Consider the following 23046-nt stretch of genomic DNA (forward strand, 5'->3'; position numbering starts at 1 on the left):
TTCACTTATATTAATAATCAATGGGTTCACCTAATCAACCTAAGCAATCCGCCTTCTTTATGGAGTTGGAAAGTGAAAATGTTTGGGAATGTAAGTTAAATTCGGACGAATATTTTAGGCATCATATTTGTTTAAGCATTTTGTTATTGATAAGAGGTAAAAACAAAAAAATAAAGAAAAAGTCTAGGGCCAGCAACTTTTGTGTTTTTTGGCCAACACTTAACCATCAAAATAAAAGTGAGTGATCTTTCACTTTGGCTCCTCATACTTTTCCTTAGATATAATCTCACATCATTAAAAATACTATTGATGGCCAATTGATAGTTACAAAACACCAAAATTGCTGGCTCCCTAGCATTCTTCAAAAATAAATTCTGCATCAATAAATAAATTAAAGATACCACTTCGATAAAGAGATTAAAAATATCTTTTTTTAAAGACGTTTATATGTGTCATGATATAATTAGATATCTTTATTAATTCGGTTAATAATTTATTTTTTAATAAATAAGAACAAAATCGATTTATTATAGTAACAATAATAAATTCAATTGTTCACATTATAATTATTAGATCCGATTGATTTACACAATCTAAACCGAATCATATTTAAATTTTTTGATAAAAAGATAAATATATTCCCGATTTTTGTTTAAAAGAAAGAAAATAAAAACATGATCCAGTGGGTTATGTAAATTGGTCGGTTCGATCGGATCTAATAACAATTGAGTTTATTGCTATGATTATAAAAAAATCGATTTTATTCTAGTTTATTAAAAAATTCAAAAATAACTGATTCATTAATACGTTCAATAATAATGCGACACATAAGTGTTTTTACAAAAAGACGTTTTATGCGTCTTTATGGGAGCATCCTCCTTAATTGAAATTAAAAAAAATAAAAATTATAAAGTTCTATGAAATAATAAAAAACAAAAAAATTTAATTACAAAACACAAAATTTTTGTTTAAAACATACAGAATTTTTTTCTACTATTGTAGTTGTTACGTTATGGTATCAGAGCAGTTTGTTTCCATAGAGACTAAGAGACGAACTGACTATATTTGTGAGCATACTCTAGGTTGTGTGTACATGCTATTTAGGATGTTTACTTGACATATATAGCATGAATATTTATGAGCATAATTTTAGGAATTTGAAGTACTAACTTGAGATATTATAATTGATCACCTTAATATCAATTGTTCGGTGTGGACAAGACCCAAATGGCGTCTCGTGGACGTGAACGAGGTTATCCGGTGAACTTTATAGCCGCATTAGAGAACATGGATGCTGCTATGCAAGCTACTGCTGATAGATTGAGACAATAAGTTGGAAGGCCTAGAAATAGTATTGGTATGGTTTGGAACAAGTTGGATTGTAGAATTTGTCAAAATGAGCATTGTGCAAATTTTGGTAAAAATCAGTTTTTAACCAACATCGACGTGCCGTAACTTGTCTCTCGGACCTTCAAATTTTGTGAAACTTGTTTTAAAGAAAACTGGGTTTGAATAGTTTATAAAGTTTGAAAATCGGACGAAAATATTTTTTAACGAAAAAGTTATGCGCGTTTGAAGTTTAGGGTTAAAAACTGAAATTCTGCGGTTTTGCAGCAAATCAGAATTTCTGGTATGTGTGCCCACGCGCACAATAGTGCCTGCGCATGCCCAAAAATTTCGTAAGTTGTTTGTACGCACAGGGTTCATGTGTACGCACAAGCTGGGAATGCCGCTCGGGTGCGTGCGTATGCACAGTATGATGCGTACGCACAAGCCTTGTTTTTACACTTAAACTTTATTTTCAACTGTTTGCCTTTTCCGACAAACTTGTAAACTTCTGTAACCCCTAATTAAGGTTCGGAGACTTGTTTTTAGTCTTTGGAACGAGCGTGAACATATGGGTTAGGTTGAGTTGAGGTTTTGGATGAGATTATGGATTTGAGTTAGTGAATATTGATGAAAGCTTGTGAGTAATGAACTTACTGAACACTAAATTGATATAAGGCATGGATGATGAGATTGATGATGATTGAGTATGGCAGATTGGCTGAGATGGTAAGGTCTGGATAATATTCTGCTTGTGTACTATTGAATATCTGTTGATGGCAAGGTATGGATGTTTTCCCGCTCATGTATGAGTTTAATTTGATTTGAGATATCCGAGTTGCAAGTTTTCTTGGGTAGACGCAGTGGTTCTCTCCACTTACTCCAAGTTGAGATTTTAAGACTTTGTTGACCCTCCGTTGCAAGATGTGGCCAGACACTTAGACATTTCCGGATAATTCCTCTAAGAGATGTGAATTCTTCTTGAGATATGCGCGTATCGAGAGACTGTCTAGAGTTAGCTACTGAACATGTCAGGTTTGACTGTATAACTGACAAATGAGCTCATTGGCCATAGGGTAGACATGCATTATTTTCATTTGTATCTATTATTTTGGTGTGCATCTTGTAATTGGTTTGCCTTCTAAATTAATTGTACCTATATGCTATTTGATCTAATTGCTTTATATGTTTTCTCTATCTGTGTATTTTTTTGTATTGATTTGTATGTATCTGCATAACTGAGAGATCTCTCAAGCTAGCAGTGGTGATGCTGAGGGTTTATTCTTGAAGAGAATGTAATGATTGGAGATTGTGATAATGAGAAGGCTTATGACTTGAATTGAGAGGAATTGGAAACCTGAGAGCATGTATTAGCTGAGATTTAGTATTTTATTATCCTGATTGGTTTAGAAAGACCCTAGGTGTAATGACCTAATTTTTGACACGTCATGACCAATGCCAAACATTTATGTATTAGTTGTTGTATGGATCTAAATGGCTCTAGATTCAGAATTTCATTATTAGGTGTTATTATAAGTCTTTGTCGGATTACCGTGATTAAAAACTACTTTTCGTAAAATTCATTTAGTTTTTTTTTTTGCAAAGTTAATACTTACAGCAACATCACAGATAGATACATGATAATAGAAGATACATATATATAAATATAAGATGAGTTTTGGAGATACATGCCAAAGTTCAAAATACAGAGTACTACTTCAAAGATATATACATAGACAAAATAAGAAAGATAGTCCCAACCCTCACACAGGTCTCCTAAACTAGAACCGGTCTACTAAAAGATTCTATCCCTCTAAAATACTACAAAAGCAAGGGAAAATAACACTACAGATCACCAAAAAGAGTAGAAGATTAGCTATGTCAAACTCCGGAATAATCTCCGAACAACTCTATCATAACTGGCCCAACCTCGGGAATAGACACCTCATCGGGCTTTAAATCTACCTCCAACTACTCAACCTAGGTGGGTGAGATTCAAGCACAATCAAGCGCAATTACAGCAAGTATAGCAGTTAATAGTTAAACATAAATATTCAGATAGGCAAACCAAATACAATATGCATACCTAAACAATGTTATATAGATGTATATGATGAATATCTATCCTAATTGGCCGTGATATCACTTGTCGGTTCAACTATCAAATCGATATATCCCTTCGGGACGTCACCTTTTTGTCATGTACATAAATGTGCGCCCTGGGTTATAGTGACCTAACTCACTCTTACGGGATATAGTTCCTGAGATCACTCTTGTGATATGAAAGGATGCGACAGGAGACTGCCTCAGCCCCTACGCTAGCACTGCAACCTCGACAAGCGGGATTAACCAACCGTCCTTGCTAGGCACATAGTGACTTACCAATAGTTTCAATAATATTCACCATCAGTTAGGCACAAAAATCGTAATCAAACTCAATTCATAATCATAATTGAAACGTGAGCCTTTATACTCATTTTCATTACAACTCCTCATAATTATAACTAAAAATCGAATTAATAATATAAAACTGAACCAAAGAAAATCCTCAACCTTCTATTCAACTTCCCAATGTGACAAGAGAGGGAATCCTCAACCTCAATCATGTCCACCGCAACAAGAGAGGGAATTGAATGAGCAAAACCGTTTGCTTAGAATTTCTTCTCGGTTAGAGGAAATAAATTCGTTGCAAGTATAGCTCCAAACAGACAAGTAATGCTCAATCAAAGTTTAGTTTTGGTTGTCACAAGTCCAACCCAATAAAGATAACCGAGAGTATTAGTCTCGGGTCGTTCTCCCTAGAAATTACAATCGAGTGCTCAATTATTGGTTATGAGTATCAAGGGTGTTGGGTTGATAAAACAAGAAATTAAAAAGGCAACAAAAGTAAAGCAAGCAACTAAAGATAGCAAATAATAAAAAGAGAGACATTCATGGCAAGGATTGAGATTCTAGGTTTTCTATCCTAGTCATTAATTATCATACAATGATTAACAAGAGCTAATCCTATTTCGTCATTTCCAACATAGGAAGAAGGTATAATGTTATATTCATATTGAGAGAAAGTCAAATAAGACTAGTTAATCTCAATCCAAAAGTCCTAATCAACTTACTAATTGAATTAGCAAGAGATTAGAGTCAATGGAAACAATATTAACTAACAACCTTAGATCACCAACATGAGTTGGGTATTAATGACTCAAGATTGCCTAATTTCTCTTTCCAAGCCAAGAATGCTCAAAAAGCTACTCTAACATCCAACCAAACATTTTGTCAAACACTTGAAAGGCATAAAAGGAAAGCATCATAAAATTGCAAGAATATTAAATCTACAACTACCTAATGTAAGAAAATAACAATAGCAACTAAAGAAAGCAACAATAAACAAAGAAACATTAAACTGCATTAAAAAGGGATCTAAATCCAACAAGAGTTCATCAACATAAAAGAGGCATAAAATGGAAATTAACAATGTAAACTAAGAGAACAAAGATGTAGGAACAAGAAATTACAAGAAAAACTAGATGAAGACAAGAATTAAATCCTAAATCTAAAAGAAATTACCCTAGATCTATCCTAATTCTAGAAAGAAGAGGGAGTTTCTCTCTCTAGAAACTACCTAAAGCATGTTTCCTATACTAACTAATTGCTCTCCCCTTGACCCATCTTGAGTTCTGCATCAAATAGCCTCAGAAATGAGTTGGATCTGGGCCTAAAAAGCTCAAAAATTGCCCCCAGCGAATTCACTTTAATGAGGTCACGTGACCAACGTCACGCGTGCGCGTGGTCGATGCGTGCATGTCACTGGCAAATTTCCTCCTCACGCGTACGCGTCGGTGACGCGTGCACGTGGCTTTGCAAATGTCCTTCTCACGCGTATGCGTGGATGACACATGTGCATGTCCCTGAATTCTCCAAATGCTCATTTCTTTATGAATTCTCCACTTGCATGTTTTTCTCTTCACTTATTCCATCCAACACTTGCCTTATGAACCTGAAATCACCCAACAAACACATCAGGGCATCGAATGGAATTGAAGTGACTTAAATTTGGCTATTTAAAGGCCTAAAAAGCATGTTTTTATCTCTTAAGCACAGATTAGGGAGAATTACAAAAGCATGCTATTTCATAGAATAAATGTGAGATAAGTTGATAAAATTCCCTAAATTAAGAACAAGATAAACCACAAAATTAGGAATTATCATACCTCTCCACACTTAAACTAAGCATGTCCTCATGCTAAACTCAAGAAAGAGACAAAGGGTATCAACATTTATTCAATGCAAACTATCTATATGCAACCTATCTACATGCAATCTATCTATATGCATGCAACTACTTGGTCAAAATAAATCAATTCCCAAGACTACATATATGAACACAAGGGCTAAAGCAATCATAATCAAATCAAATCCACAATTGAATTGAGTTATTGAAAAGATTTTAACAACTTGCAAGAACAGAGATGATCATAGGTGAAAACATGTAATTGAGCAATCGAACCCTTACCGGATGTGTATCCGCTCTAGTCGCTCAAGTGTATAGGGTTGATCCACTCAATTCTCCCCTAATCATGATTTTCAAGATTTGTTTTTCATCTAACAATCAACAATTATTCAATGCATCCATACAAATATCATGAGGACTTATCCATAGGTTGTAATGGGGCTAGGGTATAGGTAAGGATGCATATGGTCAAGTGAGCTTGAATTTTGAATCTTTGATTAACTTAAGCTCTCACCTAACCTACAACCTATTTAATTCAAGTACAAATCTAACTACCCCTTCTTCACTTTTTTTTACACACACTCATGCATTCTCTTTTTTATCACAACCTATATGCATTGATTATTATTACTTTACTTTGGGGCATTTTGTCCCCTTTTTATTACTTTTTTTTTCTTTTTCTATTTTTTTCTTTTTTAATTTTATTTTTATTTTATTTTCTTGTTCTCATTTTCTTTCTTTAGATTATATACAAAGGTACCAATGCATATGGTTTAAATATTTAATGCATGAGTATGTACCCAATTTCCAAAATTTTTAACAGAAATACAAAAATATACTTTTATCTCACCCAATGTTCTCAACTCTCACACAATTAAATGATAAACACTCTCACTAGCCTAAGCTAATCAAAGATCCGAACAAGGGACATTTATTGTTTTTCACTTAGGGCTTGTAATATGCTAAAATTAAGAACAAATAGGTTTAGCATAGGCTCAAAGTTGGCTAACAATAGAAGATAAAAAGGGTAGGCTATTTAAGTAAGTGAGCTCAATAAAATGAAGCCCTCAATCATATAAATGCATTCATACACAAAATAATGGACATAAAGAATCAAACAAATCAAAGATTGCAATCATAGAAAGAGAATAATACACACAAGAAGGAAAATAGTGGTTATATAATGTAACCACACAATTAGGCTCAAAACTCACATGCTTATGTGTTCTTAGCTCAAAAACATGATGCACAATATATAATTCAAGCAAGTTTAACGAATTTTTTTTCTCAAATCAATTGGGGTGCCCTATAGATAAAATCCTTGGATATATATATATATATATATATGCAAACTAAGGAAATGCAACTAAAAATCCTAAAAGTCCTAGAAATGAAATGCGAAAGTGTTGGGATTAGAAATTTGTCACCCAAAAACGGCCGATTGGTCGGACGACCTCCCCACACTTAAAAGTGTGCACCATCCTCGGTGCATTCAAAGATGAGCAAGGGGGTACGGCGACTTTTCGGATTACCACCTTCAACTGGTGGATTAATCGGCTGCTGCGTGTTCTTTCTCCCGCTTCCGTTTTTGCTTATGATGACTCATCTATGAAAAATAGAAAATAATATCGTAAGATGAGAAAATGCAAAAACAAGGAAGCGGAAATTGTTGAATGAGGTAAATCACTAGAATTGAGTGAGTGAATTAGTGTGACCTTGATGAAAAATAGGTGTGTGAGTTCTAAGATTGTCCGCGGTTTAGAACTCACACCCTAGTATTTAAAAATCATGTCACAATTATACAAAAGAAGGGTGCACTTCACTCATTCTAGTGTGCTTGAGATACTTCAAAGAAAACTTGTAGGATAAGACAACCAAATAAGCAATAAAGAAGCATAAAAGTATTCAAGCAAAAATCAAGCAATTGTGAATTGGATAATGAATGGACATTGATTTATGTGCAAGTAAACTTAGTAAACCAATTGAAATATAAAGCTCACACATCAAACAATGACACATATTAAAGTTTGTTTGAAACATCTAAGTGACATAGAGGTGGAAGACATGGATGCTATGGAACTTAGAAAAAAGAAAATAGAAATTAAAATCAATCACATAACAATCATGGTCCACAAAGCTTTAAAAAGCTCAAAAATATTCCACTAGGTAAGCTTACGATCTAATTTCACAATTCCACAAATCTCAATGCATGAAATAGGTGATGTGAATGAAGGACAATCATAAACAAGCATCACCTAACAAAAAATGCATTGATAATATACAATTGCCTCATCATAGATAATGAAATCAAATCACATGCTGGCCAAAACATGCAATTCAACAGATTTAGGATACTTTAGGGCATTGTCACATGTACTTGGTATTCAAAAATGTTAAGCATAAAAAATTCAAAACCAAGTAACAAAAAGTGTAACCTCAATAAAGGAATCTAACAGTTAAAATTAACAAAACAATTATGCTAAAATAGCATCAAGTTAATAATAAGCAGCAATGAATAGCAAATAAAATCAATAATCCAACACTTATCATGAAAAGCAGGATATTAAACAAAAATTAAACTAACTAAATGAATAACTAACTAACTAACTAAAAGAGATGGTGATATAAATGGTGATTGGTAGTGTTGGATAATGGTTGAAGGGTGGAAAGAAAAGAAGAAAAGAGAGAAGAAGGAAAGAAATGGAAAGAAGAGAAGAAAAGAAGGTGGGTGAAACAGGGCAGGGGTCACACGTACGCGTCAGGTCACGCATACTCATGATAGTGCAGAGAGAGATAGATGACGCGTACATGTGGGTGACGCATACGCGTGGGTCAAAATTTTGCTAGACGCACAATTTCAGCATCCCACCCGCGCAACTCTCTAGAATTTGTACTGGGTCTTGAAAATTTGGGGACCACGCATACGCGTGGGCGAGGCGTATGCATGGGAAGCTAGAAACTTGGGGGTCACGCCTACGCGTGAGTGACGCGTACGCGCGGCTGGGTGCTCTATTTTTCAAAATTTTCTGAATTCTTGCACCAAACCAAGCATTCCAAACATCTAAACAGCTACCAAAACACCATAAAACCTTATTTAACATATTAGACTCCCAAATAAACTCAACAAACTAAATAAAACATGAAATTAAACTAATTTTACCAATATGTACAAAAGAGAAAAATGAAAAATATGTTACCATGGTGGGGTGTCTCCCACTTAGCACTTTTTTTTTTATTGTTCTTAAGTTGGACTTATGGGGAGATCTCATCAAGGTCGCTTGTGCTTGAATTCTTCCTTGAACATCCACCAATGCTTGAACTTCCAATAAGCTCCATCATTCAAAATTAATAGCTCCAAGCTTTGATGGAGTTCTTCACAAACCATGAGCTCCCAAAATTGATCCTCTTCTTGTAATCCGGGGTTCCACACTTTGTTTTCACACCCGTCTTCAAGTTGATCATCACGATTCCATCCGGGTGGTTTAGCCTTGGAATTCTCATTTAGCCACCAAGCTATTCTCCTAGAACCATTCAATGTAACATAACTCCAACCCTTGCAATTCAACTTTGAGCATGCAACCATATTGAACATATAATGATGTTCCCATCTACTAACCATCTCCCTTTTGCTCTTTAAGCCACAAAGAGCTCTAAGTTGTCCATCCATCTCAAGCAAACCATATTCAAGTGGAATATAAAGCTTAGAGATAAGAGATTTACCCACTTGAATGAAAGGATGGATGGTGATGGCTTGGGAAGAGGTGTCTCCCATGTCCTTGCAAGCTCTACTCCCTTGTGTTCTTCCTTGACAACTTCCACCTCCTTGCAAGCTTCTTCAATTTCAACATCTTCCTCTTGGTAGCTTTCTTCCAATTCAATCTCTTCTTCATTGCTTACCAAGGGTATGGGAGGTTGTGCACATCCTTCTATGACCTCAATTTCATGTCTAATTGGGGAGGATTTAATTGTAGATAAAAACTCATCAATGATTGACTCTATCTCTTGATCAACCTCTTCAAAGTCTTCAACCATGATATGCTTTGGAGGTTGTACACCCTCCTCAACATCCATATCAAACTTCTTGGAAGAGGGCTCTATAAGTCTAAATTCCCATGGACTTTCAACATTTCCCAAATCTTCAACCACTCCTTCCGGCTCAATTGTCTCAACTTCCTCCCTTGGTTGTGATTCTTGCTTTAACTCCTCTTCTTCACCTTGAAGCTCCAACTTCTCCTTCTCATTGTGCTCCTCAACTAATCCTCCACATTTAACAATAAGGGTGTCTTTGATAGTTGAGCACAATGATGCCAACTGGCTCATCATTTTGGTTAAGCTAGCCACCACTTCCCCCTGCTTTTGGCAACGAGTTAGGAGTTCTTGTTGTTCTTGCATTAGGGGTTGGAGATATTCGTCCTATGAAGGTGGAGGTGGAAAAGAAGGTTCATTATTTGGAGGAGAGGTGTCATAGTTGGAAGGTGGCTCATGTTGGTGAGAGTATTGAGGTGGTGTATATGGAGATGGTAGTTCTTGGGAGTATTAGTGTTGGAATGGTGGTGGCTCTAACTATGGTTCATATGGTGGTTGGTGTGGTATGTATGGGTTAGGATCATATAGAGGTGAATGGTGGTATGAGGCTTGTGAGTGAGGTTGATAAGGGCTATGTTGAGGAAAGGGGTCGTGGTGATTATGGTTGACAACCACAATGAGGGTCACCACATCCATTAGGTTGATATGCATTAGGAGTTGAATTGTACCCATAAGAAATCGGAGGAGGTTGTTGCCATGAAGGTTATCTATATGCTTGAGGCTCCTCCCACCTTTGATTCCCAAATTCTTGATGCACATCCTCATTGAAGCTTCCATTTCCTACAACATAGTTTAAACCAAACTCATAGCCAAAGTGATGAGAATTCATAGTAGCAAGGGAAAATAAAAACAAAGACCAACAAGAAAAAAAAAACCAAATCCTAAAACTAGCAAGCAAACCAAAAATCAAGCTATTCACATCATTCACATATATACAATAACCAATAACAAGCACACATTGCAACTCTCCGATAACGGCGCCAAAAACTTGAAAGAGCAAAACCGTCGGTTTAGAATTTCTTCTCGGTTAGAGGAAATAACTTCGTTGCAAGTATAGTTCCAAACCGACAAGTAATGCTCAATCAAAGTTTAGTTTTGGTTGTCACAAGTCCAACTCAATAAAGATAACCGAGAGTATTAGTCCCGGGTCATTCTCCCTAGGAATGATAATCGAGTGCTCAATTATTGGTTATGAGTATCATGGGGGTTGGGTTAATAAAACAAGAAATTAAAAAGGCAACAAAAGTAAAGCAAGCAACTAAAGATAGCAAATAATATAAAGAGAAACATTCATGGTAAGGATTGAGATTATAGGTTTTCTATCCTAGTCATTTATTATCATACAATGATTAACAAGAGCTAATCCTATTTCGTCATCTCCAACATAGGAAGAAGGTATAATGTTATCTTCATATTGAGAGAAAGTCTAATAAGACTAGTTAATCTCAATCTAAAAGTCCTAATCAACTTACTAATTGAATTAGCAAGAGATTAGAGTCAACGAAAACAATATTAACTAACAACCCTAGATCACCAACATGAGTTGGGTATTAATGACTTAAGATTACCTAATTTTTCTTTCCAAGCCAAAAATGCTCAAAAAGCTACTCTAACATCCAACCAAGCATTTTGTCAAACACTTGGAAGGCATAAAAGGAAAGCATCATAAAATTTCAAGAATATTAAATCTACAACTACCCAATGCAAGAAAATAACAATAGTAACTAAAGAAAGCAACAATAAACAAAGAAACATTAAACTGTATTAAAAGGGGATCCATATCTAATAAGAGTTCATCAACATAAAAGAGGCATAAAAGAGAAATTAACAATGTAAACTAAGAGAACAAAGATGTAGGAACAAGAAATTACAAGAAAAACTAGATGAAGACAAGAATTAAACACTAAATCTAAGAGAAATTACCCTAGATCTACCCTAATTCTAGAGAGAAGAGGAATTTTCTCTCTCTAGAAACTACCTAAAGCATGTTTCCTATACTAACTAATTGCTCCCCCCTTGACCCATCTTGAGTTCTGCATCAAATAGCCTCAGAAATGAGTTGGATCTGGGCTTGGAAAGCTCAGAAATCACCCCCAACGAATTCACTTTAATGAGGTCACGTGACCAACGTCATGCGTGCGCATGGTCGATGCGTGCCTGTCGCTGGCGAATTTCCTCCTCACACGTACGCGTGGGTGACGCGTGCGCGTGGCTTTGCAAATGTCCTTCTCACGCGTACACGTGGATGACGCGTGCGTGTGGCCCTGAATTTTTCAAATGCTCATTTCTTCATGAATTCTCTACTCTCCACTTATTCCATCCAACACTTGCCTTTTGAACCTGAAATCATTCAACAAACACATCAAGGCATCGAATGGAATTGAAGTGACTTAAATTTGGCTATTTAAAGGCCTAAAAAGCATGTTTTTATCTCTTAAGCACAGATTATGGAGAATTACAAAAGCATGCTATTTCATTGAATAAATGTGAGATAAGTTGATAAAATCCCCTAAATTAAGCACAAGATAAACCACAAAATTGGGGTTTATCAGGAATCCTCAACCTTAATCTTGTCCACCGCAACAAGAGAGAAAATTCTCAACCTCAACTTGCCTATTCCCAAAACTCTTAGATTAATAATTAATTAACTTTTTGAATAATTAACTAAATAAATAAATCTCTTTTAAAAGTAAGTTAAATACATTTTTCTTTAATAAACCTCATTTTCACCAAATCAAAAGTCTCAGATTAACATAAAAAATCCATTCTTCAATTCCATTTTAAAATTTCCAAAGCATAACTCTTAGATTTGAAATAATTGCATAAAACTTCTTTCAACTTCATTCTCAAGTTTAATAACTTTCCAAAAGTCCCAAAAATTATTCCTCCTTGCCAATCAAATTCTAATACTATAAATTCACAAAAACTTCTCCAAATGTAATTCTTTAGTCAAACCCAAAACATAAGTCTTTTCATATTAAATTGAACTCGAAACAAAATTCTTTTCTTAAATAAATCAAATTCGAAACATAATTCTTTTCTTAATAGATAAAACTCAAAACATAATTATTTTCTCAATAATTCAAACTCAACATAATTCATTCTTTTCTTAATAAATTAAAATTAAATAATATAATTTTTAAATCTAAATTTTTCTAAGTAACACTTCAAACAAAGTCTCTAATTTTTATAAAAATTTCGGCAGCATCTCCTCTGAAATTTGGACTTTACCACCCTTCAAAGGTCTCAACCAAACCATTTCTCAAACCTTTTTCCAACGGGTTCAAAACCAAATCATTTTCCAATAAAACAAAATTCAAACTTCCAAATATCAAATCATTTTCGATGTCAAACCATTTCAAAATCAAACCGATTCCAAAATCAAATCATTTCCATATCTCAAATCATTTTCAATATCAAAATATTTACAAATCTCAAATCATTTCAGCAGCCACCACTACAAGAAAATAGACTTTCTGCCACACTTTAAAAGCGTGCCAAAAAGTGCAAAAAAGCGTGCCGATAGCTTTTTGCCACGCTTTTCGAGCTATCGGCACGCTTTTGAAAGGGTCACATCCGCCAGCGTGCCGGTTGCTCTATCGCCATGCTTTTGTGGATCTATCGCCACATTTTTTTGTTGGCACGCTTTCATCTTTTGCCACGCTTAAAAAGCGTGGCCATAGGTCTTAACCTATAGGTACGCTTAAAAAGTGTACCAAAAAATGCACATATCGCCATGCTTTTAAAACGTTCCAGAATGTTTTGAGTACCCTTTAAAAACGTGCCAATATATGAAGATATGGGTACACTTTTAAAGCGTGTCGGTTGCCTAGCTATGGCCACATTTATTAAGCGTGCCTGTTGAGCCCAACATTAAGATATAGCCACCCTTTTTAAGCGTGGCCATAAGTTTGGTCAGAATTTTTTTTAATTAATCTTCCTAATATTTCGTGCAAAATTCATATATAATTTTAAAATCATATACCAAAATAATTATGTATATTGAACTAATCCAACATATACACAAGTGTCAGATATCTACTTCTTTTATATACTTAGTTACAAAATATCAAATTTCATGAGTAGTGTGATCATCCATTATGAGCTCCATTTTTTTTACCACTTGATAAATCACTATTTTATGGTTTATCTTGTGCTCAATTAGGTGGTTTTTATCAACTCTTTACCTACTTATTCATACTATTCGCATGGTTTTACATTTGCCTTCCTAATTATGTGCTTTGATTGAAAACATGCTTCTTTGGCCTTAAGTTCCCTATATTTAATCCTCTCTTATTACCATTAGATGCCTTGATATGTGTGTTAAGTGATTTTAGAGGTTACAGGGCAGGAATGGCTCAGAGGATGGAAAGGAAGCATGCAAAAGTGGAAGGAATACAAGAAGTTGGAGAAATTGCTAAGCTGTCCAGCCTGACCTCTTCGCACTCAAACGGCTATAACTTGAGCTACAGAGGTTCAAATGATGCGGTTCCAGTTGCATTGGAAAGCTAACGTTTGGGACTTCACAACGATATATAATTTGCCATAGCTGACCCGAAGTTAGGCGACACGATCGCGTGAATGACGCGCCCGCATCGCATCTGCGAACTTCAATCCGCGCGGACGCGTGGACGACACCTCCGCATCACTTTCCCGCGACCTGAACGTAACAAAAATCACAGGGGGCGATTTCTAAGCTGTTTCTGACCCAGTTTTCGGCCCAGAAAGTACAGATTAGATGCTATAAAGTGGGAAAATCCATTCATTCATGATAATAAGCTCATAATTCATAATTGAGATGTAGTTTTAGAGAGAGAGGTTCTCTCCTCTCTCTTAGGATTTAGGATTTTAGGATTTCTATTAGTTTAGTTCAACTCATCTTCAGTCACAGGTTCAATATTCCTTTTATTTTATATTTCTCTTTTACTTTCAGATGCTTTAATCTTACTTTCAAAACTCCCAATTTACAAGACTCATAACCAATTATAAGAACATACCTCCCTGCAATTCCTTGAGAAGACGACCCGAGGTTTAAATACTCGGTTATCAATTTTAAAAAGGGGTTTGTTACATGTGACAACCAAAACTTTTGTAAGAAAGGTTGATTGCTTGGTTTAGTAACTATACTTACAACGAGTATTTATTATAACTTCTAAACCATCAATCTCCAGTTCTTTCAAAATGGCGCCGTTGCCGGGGAATTGCAAATGTGTGCCTTATTATTGGTTATTGTAAATATTTGCTTTTTGCTTGTTTATTTGTTTTTATTTTTGTTTTTATTTTTGCTTTTTCGTAAATTAAGAGGTTATTGCTCTTCAAACATTTTCAAAATTTAAATCTTTTCCAAATTTTTATCTTATATTGTTGACTTTTTCAAAATTTAAATTTCAAAATTTAAAAATTCAAATTTCAAAATTTTCAAATTTCAAATTTTAAAATCAAAATTTAATTTTCAAAATTTAAATTTCAATAACCTTTTAATTTAAATTTGTTTTTATTTTTGTTTTTAATTGTTATTAGCTACCATGAATTCTCACCCCTCTCACTTTGAGTTTGGTTCTAAATCTGTTGAAGGGAGTGGAAGCTATAACAGGAATATGCATCAAGGTCTAAGCAATCAAAGATGGATGGAGCCAAGAGGATCTGATCAACCCTTTAGGCAACAACATCCTCCAAGATATCATGGGCAAGGACCGCTCTACAATGCATACCAAGCTGATAGATATGGTGGACCCCCTTGTAATTACCAACAAGCCCCACCCTGTGCTTATGAACCACCTCCCCAACATACCTTTGAACCACCAAACTCACAAGTCCCTTTACACCATTTACCTCCATATGACCCTAACCCACATCCACCATATCAACCACCCTATGAACCGAATGAGCCATGCATAGATCCACCCCAACCTCCATTGGATAACAATACACTCATCTCTAACATCATTGGTCTCACCTCTACACTCCAAAATCTTATATCCCGCATGAACCAACCCTCTACCTCCAAAATTCAACCCTCAAGCTCTAGTGCACTTCTTTTTTAACCACATAATGATCTTTTCATCCCATTACCACCCTCCATGGAAGAGCACCCACATCCATCAATCCAAGAGCAAGATGATCCCAATTATGCTATTGATATGGAACAGGAAAGAAGGAATCATCTTCGCGAATCCATACTTCATAAAGAGCTAGAGGAGGCCCTATGGGTAAGGGTAGGAGAGACCCTTAAAGATGAAAGAGTAGTTGAAAGGAGTTGTCATGGAAAGAAAATCATCGAGGATGAGTACGATTTTATACTTAAACAACTGGACAAAGCAGCAATTATTAAAAAGGAAGAAGTGGTTGAAGACTTAAGAGATGCTGTACCTCCATGGGAAAGTCAAGACATAGAGCCTCCTTCCAAGACGGTTGCATTTGATGTTGAGGAGGGTGTACAACCTCCAAGGCATGTCATGGTTAAGGACTTGAAAGAGGTCGATCAAGATATGGAGATTCAAGAAAAAGAAGCACAATCTCCCATGCCCTTGGTGAGCAATGAAGAAGAGATTGAATTGGAAGAAAGCTGCCAAGAGGAAGAGGTTGAAATTGAAGAAGCTTACAAGGAGGTGGAAGTTGTCAGAGAAGAGCACAAGGGAGTGAAGCTTGCAAGTTCATTAGAAACACCTCTCCCAAGGCCATTACCGTCCAACACAACTTTCAAGTGGGTAAAATTCTTATCTTTGACCTTTACTTTCTCACTTGAATATGGGCTACTAGAGACGGATGGTCAACTTAGAGCTCTTTGTGGCATTAAGAGTAAGAGGAAGCTGGTTAGTGGTTGGAGTTGTCAAGCAAGGTTCAACATGGTGGAAAGCTCAAAGTTTACATGCAAGGGTTGGTGTAAAGCTCAATTGAATGGGTCTAGGAAGTTGTTTGGACGCTTCACTGAGAATTCTAAAGCTGAACCACCCGGATGGAATCATGATAATCAACTTGAAGACGGGTGTAGAAACAAGATTTGGGATCCCGGAGGTTACTGGAAGTACAAACACTGGTGGGGATTCCTGGATGAATACAAGCATAAGCCACATAATAGGGCTCACCAAATGTCCAACTTAAGGACTCTAACTAAAAGTGCTAGGTGGGAGACAACCCACCATGGTATGATCGTTCCTTTTTTCATTTTTTTACTTAGTTTTATTTGTTTTCGAGTTTTATTTTATTTTATTGAACCTAGAGTTTTGCATAACATTCATATTAGCATTGCATTCTGCATACTGCATAAAAAAAATGCACGCAACGCGGTAGCGTCGCTGACGCGTCCGCGTCACCATTGCGTTGGGGAAAAGAAAAGTGAACAGAGAGTTATGCGAGAGCGTGGCTGGAGGTGTGCCTTTAGCACAAATCATCCCACGCGACCGCATCGCTGACGCGTTTGCGTCATGTGGCAAAAGAGCCTCCCACGCATTCGCGTCACTCACGCGGATGCGTGACCTGAAATTCGGTGTAAAAAAGGGTGCACGACTGAAAGTTGTGTAAGAGTGGTGTTGGACTGGTATTGAACACACAAGCCTTACCATGCGGACGCATGGCTCACGCGTCCGCGTCATACCCCCATAATGGCCACACACGCGATCGCGTCGACCACGCGACCGCGTCACCCTGGATTTTGGCAATACTAAATTTTGAACAGAGAGTTGTGCGAGCGCAAGGCTGCCCTCGCGCCAGTAGCAAAAAACGAGTCACGCGTCCGCGTGACCGACGCGACCGCGTCGTCTCCTCTAAGCGCCATCCGCGCGAACGCGTACCCCACGCGTCCGCGTCGCCTGCGCCGCACAACTCATCCAAATCAGCGCCAATTACCTTCTCTTCTCTTTTCTAATCCTAATTTCTTCTATCTTTTCTTCTTTCTTTCTTACTTTATTTCTTTCACTTCTCATTCCTTTTCACCTTCATTCTATTTTACTTAATTTATTTGCATACTTTCATTCATTGCATTATTGGTGTTAGAAATTTATTTGGATTATTAAGGGAATTGTTTGACAATTATATATTAATTTTATAGGGTTGCTTGCATGTTCAATTTAATACTTTCAATAGCTTATTTACCATGCATGCTATGTGTTTGTGAAAACGCCCATATGGCAGTATACACCATTTTGAGATTTCTTTTAATCTACTACTCTAATTGCTTGCTTTTCACACAAACCCTTCTTTTATTTTATTATTTAAATATAATTATTATTACCAACATGTTGTTAGTTTGAAAGACTTGGTAATCTAACTTGGACATTGAATGCTTGATCTATGCTACTCATGCCTTAGCCAGCATGCCAATAAACATCTTGCATTTAATTGTTATTACATGCACCTGCTATATTTCCATTGATGACCTTTTCACATGTAGTCATGACCATGTGTTAACGTCATTCTTCTTTATTGTGTATTGATTACCACCTTTTCCGCTCTCTTTCTTGCTCTAACCCTTAGCTTTAAAAGTTACTTTCTTTTTCCCTTTTCAGGATGGCCACCAAGAAGGGTAAAGAGAAAGCTACTCCCAAACCACCGGCAAGGAAAGGACCAAAAAGAGCCCCAGTTGAGGAACCACAACCCCATCCACTTGCACATCTTAGCATGCACCGAGGACGGTGCAATCTTGAAGTGTGGGGAGGTCGATACCGACTTCCAGGGGTTAGTTACCTTCTTTTCAACACCAATACTCTATTTTCTTTATTTGTTCATTGTTGCATTTGCATATTTTGTTTGTTTGATTTTGTGCATTTAGTTACTATTTGGTTGAAGTAATATTTTCTTTTTCAAGAAATTTTTATAGTATTTCACTAATTTAAATTGAAAAAGTTTTTGTTAAATTTGTTTGAAGTTGCATTTGGAACATGGTTTTTGAGCCAAAGAACACACAACCTGTGAGATTTTGAGCTTATTTACATGGTTACATGATTTAACCATAAATTTTTATTCTTGTGCGTTTTCTTCTCTATAATTGCAATCTTTGCTTTGTTCCATTCTATATGTCCATTATTTAGTGTATTTACATGCTTGCATATGATTGAGGCCATTATTTGTTATTAGCTCACTTATCCCAAATAAGCCTACCTTTTACATCACCCTTGTTAGCCACTTTGAACTTTTTAACCCCCTTCTATTTCATAACCACATTACTAGCCTTAAGCAGAAAAACAAAATAAAAATCTCAAGTTGAACCCTTGGTTAGCTTAAGATAGATATTGTGTATAATTTAAGTGTGGAGAATTTTATGGGAACATGGGATGATATGAAAAAGTAGGGAATTAAATTGAATAAGTTATTTGAAAATTTGGGAAGCATGCTCATATGAAATCAAAATAATTAAATTACCATGTGCATTGAAAAAAAATATTAAGTAATTAAATAAGGGGATACAAAAAAAAGAGAGAAAAATAAAAGAGAAAAATAATATTACCCCAAATACAAAATAAAAAGAATCAATGCACATAGGACAAAATTCAAAAATAAGTTTGATACATGAGCATGTAATACAAAAGTGGGAAAAATTTGGGTAGCTAGGTAAAGCATTTTAAAATTATATAAAGTATGTATATGTTAGGTGAGATCTTAGACTAATCAAGGATTCACTGTATATAGCTCACTTAGCCATATATATACCCTCACCCTTACCTTAGCCCCATTACAACCTTGAAAAGACCTCATGATGTTTGCATTGGTACATTAAATTTTTGTTGATTGGTTAAATGAAGAACAAAGTTTAGAAAGCATGACTAGAGAAGAGTAGAGCGATTAACCCTAGACACTTGAGAGATTAGAGTAATATACACTACCAGTAAGGGTTCAATGCTTAATTCTCTGTTCCCTGCTTTCATAAGCTATCTTCTTACAAGTTTACTTGTCTTTTACTATGTAATTTGAATTAGTGAAATCTGATTCATGTTTGTCTTGAAAAGATTTATTTACTTTTAACTAAGTAGGTAGAAACATTTTGCATGTAGTTGCATTCATATAGATAGGTTGCATCTCATACATTCTACCATTCCTCTTCACCCCTTTATAGTTTCTCTTGAACTTAGCATGAGGACATGCTAATGTTTAAGTGTGGGGAGGTTGATAAACCACTATTTTATGGTTTATCTTGTGCTCAATTAGGTGGTTTTTATCAACTCTTTACCCACTTATTCATACTATTCGCATGGTTTTACATTTGCCTTCCTAATTATGTGCTTTGATTGAAAACATGCTTCTTTGGCCTTAAGTTCCCTATATTTAATCCTCTCTTATTACCATTAGATGCCTTGATATGTGTGTTAAGTGATTTTAGAGGTTATAGGGCAGGAATGGATCAGAGGATGGAAAGGAAGCATGCAAAAGTGGAAGGAATACAAGAAGTTGGAGAAATTGCTAAGCTGTCCAGCCTGACCTCTTCGCACTCAAACGGCTATAACTTGAGCTACAGAGGTCCAAATGATGCGGTTCCAGTTGCGTTGGAAAGCTAACGTCTGGGGCTTCACAACGATATATAATTTGCCATATCTGACCCGAAGTTAGGCGACGCGAACGCGTGAATGACGCGCCCGCATCGCATCTGCGAACTTCAATCCGCGCGGACGACACCTCCGCATCACTTTCCCGCGACCTGAACATAACAAAAATCACAGGGGGCAATTTCTAAGCTGTTTCTGACCCAGTTTTCGGCCCAGAAAGTACAGATTAGATGCTATAAAGTGGGAGAATCCATTCATTCATGATAATAAGCTCATAATTCATAATTGAGATGTAGTTTTAGAGAGAGAGGTTCTCTCCTCTCTCTTAGGATTTAGGATTTTAGGATTTCTATTAGTTTAGTTCAACTCATCTTCAGTCACAGGTTCAATATTCCTTTTATTTTATATTTCTCTTTTACTTTCAGATGCTTTAATGCTTGTATTAGTTATGTTGCCTAATTGGCTTATGAACTCCATGTTAGAATTGATTTCTTTATTTAATATAATTTGAGGTATTTTAGAATTATGATTGCTTTCTTTTATTTATATAAATAATTTAGATTTTTCCCTTTTGGCTTTGGTTGAGTCATTGGAGACGCTTGAGTTATCAAACTCATTGTTGATTGAAAATTGGAATTCTTCCAGAATTAATTCGAGTTCCAATAACTCTAACTTTTCCCAAGGAAAGACTAGGACTTGAGGAATCAGAATTAATTCATCCACTTAACTTACCTTCATAGTTAGAGGTTAACAAAGTGGGAGAAAAATCCAATTCTCATTACAATTGATAAGGATAACCAGGATAGGACTTCCAGTTTTCATACCTTGCCAAAGAGTCTATTTTATAGTTAGTTAGTTATTTATTTTATTCTTACTATCATTCAACATACTGCTTCCTTACTTTTAAAACTCCCAATTTACAAGACTCATAACCAATTATAAGAACATACCTCCCTGCAATTCCTTGAGAAGACGACCCGAGGTTTAAATACTCGGTTATCAATTTTAAAAAGGGGTTTGTTACATGTGACAACCAAAACTTTTGTAAGAAAGGTTGATTGCTTGGTTTCGTAACTATACTTACAACGAGTATTTATTATAACTTCTAAACCATCAATCTCCAGTTCTTTCACCACTGCCCTGCAAAATTTTAAATAATCTTGTGTTAGTGCATGTTATAAAAGCTACTTTAATTAAGTCCAACAAATCCAATTCCAAATCCAAATCCAAATTGATTACAAATAAAAATTCCAAGGCAACTTTAATTAGGTCCCGCAATAATGCATATTCAACCATTAGAACAAAAAACACAAATCAAAAAATAAAATTGTGACTCACTCAATTTTAATATGACTGCATTAGTGAATTATATACAAACAGATGTAGTAGTAATTGCATTTAACTGAGTTGCTATGGCTAACACAGATTTCAGACCCTACATAGTACATAGTACTTACTCTACAAAGCAAACTACAAATAAGGATAAGGTATTCTTTGCAATTTTCAAATCAGCAAAGTCCTCAATATTCAAAGAGGCAAATGCACTCAAGTAAAGGTAAATTTTAATACAATTGGGTGTGGTGTTGATAAAGCAAACTAAAAACAAAGTGTATGTGTTTGAATAACTTAAATTTTGTTGCAGTCTCAAACTAAAAGAAGTGAGAACTCACAGCTTAGAGCGAAAAATGAGAAGCTTAGAGCAGATAACATGAGGTTGGATCCTCGGTGATGAGAACCGTGGGTTTTGCGTCGAGACCACGGAGACGAAGATGACGAGGAGGCAGGAGGCGCGGTGGCTGGAGAGGAAGGAGATGGACAAGGCAGAGGAGAGAGAAAGAGATCTGGAAGATGAAAGTGAAAAGATTCAAAGGGTTTGTGAATGTGCGGTGGCCATTATTGAAGTTGCGTAGAAAGAGGTGAAGTTGAATGCGAGTGTTAGTAAGAAGAGAGATTTGGACGAGGATTCGATTGTAGACAGAGCTCCATGATTTGCTGGGTGTTAGGGTTTTCAGAGTGTTAGTGTAATAGTGTTATAGAGGAGAAGAGTAGAAGTCTGATGAGTTAGTGTAGCGCGTTTGGGATTCGGAGTTTCTTTTTTTCAGTGGGAACTTTTTCGCCACGCTTTTTTAAGGGATGCCAATAGAGTTTTTGAAAATGGGGATGCTTTAAAAACATCTCAAGATCAAAAACTTTTTGCCACGCTTTTAAAAGTATCTTTGTTTCTTTCTATGGCCATGCTTTTGAAGTGTGGCAAAAAAGAAGGGTGGCCAAAATTTTAATCAGTCGCCACTCTCGTAAAAGCGTGCCGATTTCCTTTTATGGTCACGCTTTTCAAGCGTGGCAATAAAAAAGCGTGGCCAAATTTTAAATAAGTGGCCACCCTCGTAAAAGCGTGCCGATTTCCCTCTATGACCACGCTTTTTAAGCGTGGCAAAAAAAAACGTGGCCAAATCTCAAATCAGTGGCCACCCTCACAAAAGCGTGGCCATTGACCACTTTTGGCTACGCTTTAAAAGCGTGGCAAAAAAAAGTGTGCCGACAGACCTTTTTTCTTGTAGTGCACCAATTTAACAAAATAAATCAATAAATCAGATTTCTCAATGACTCCAACACAATCAAGAAACTGAGATAACCATCAAGTGACCACTTCAACAACAACCAACCAAGCAAGCAATTACATTTATTCAAAGCAACTCAGTTCAATCCATAAGACTTATGCAATCGTAAACGTGTCAAAGAAACCCTTTTCTCTTAATGGTGCGCGAAATTAAAACTCGCACAACTTCATCAGCAAGTTCACCCGATCATCCAAGTAATACCTCAGGTGAGTGAGGATCGATCCCACGAGGATTGTTGGATTGAACAAGCAATAGTTATTGTGCTGGACTTAGTCAGGAGAATAGAGAAAGAGTGGTTGTTGTTGAATTTGCA

The sequence above is a fragment of the Arachis ipaensis genome, chromosome B04 (assembly GCF_000816755.2).
Source record: "Arachis ipaensis cultivar K30076 chromosome B04, Araip1.1, whole genome shotgun sequence".
Lineage (NCBI taxonomy): Eukaryota > Viridiplantae > Streptophyta > Magnoliopsida > Fabales > Fabaceae > Arachis > Arachis ipaensis.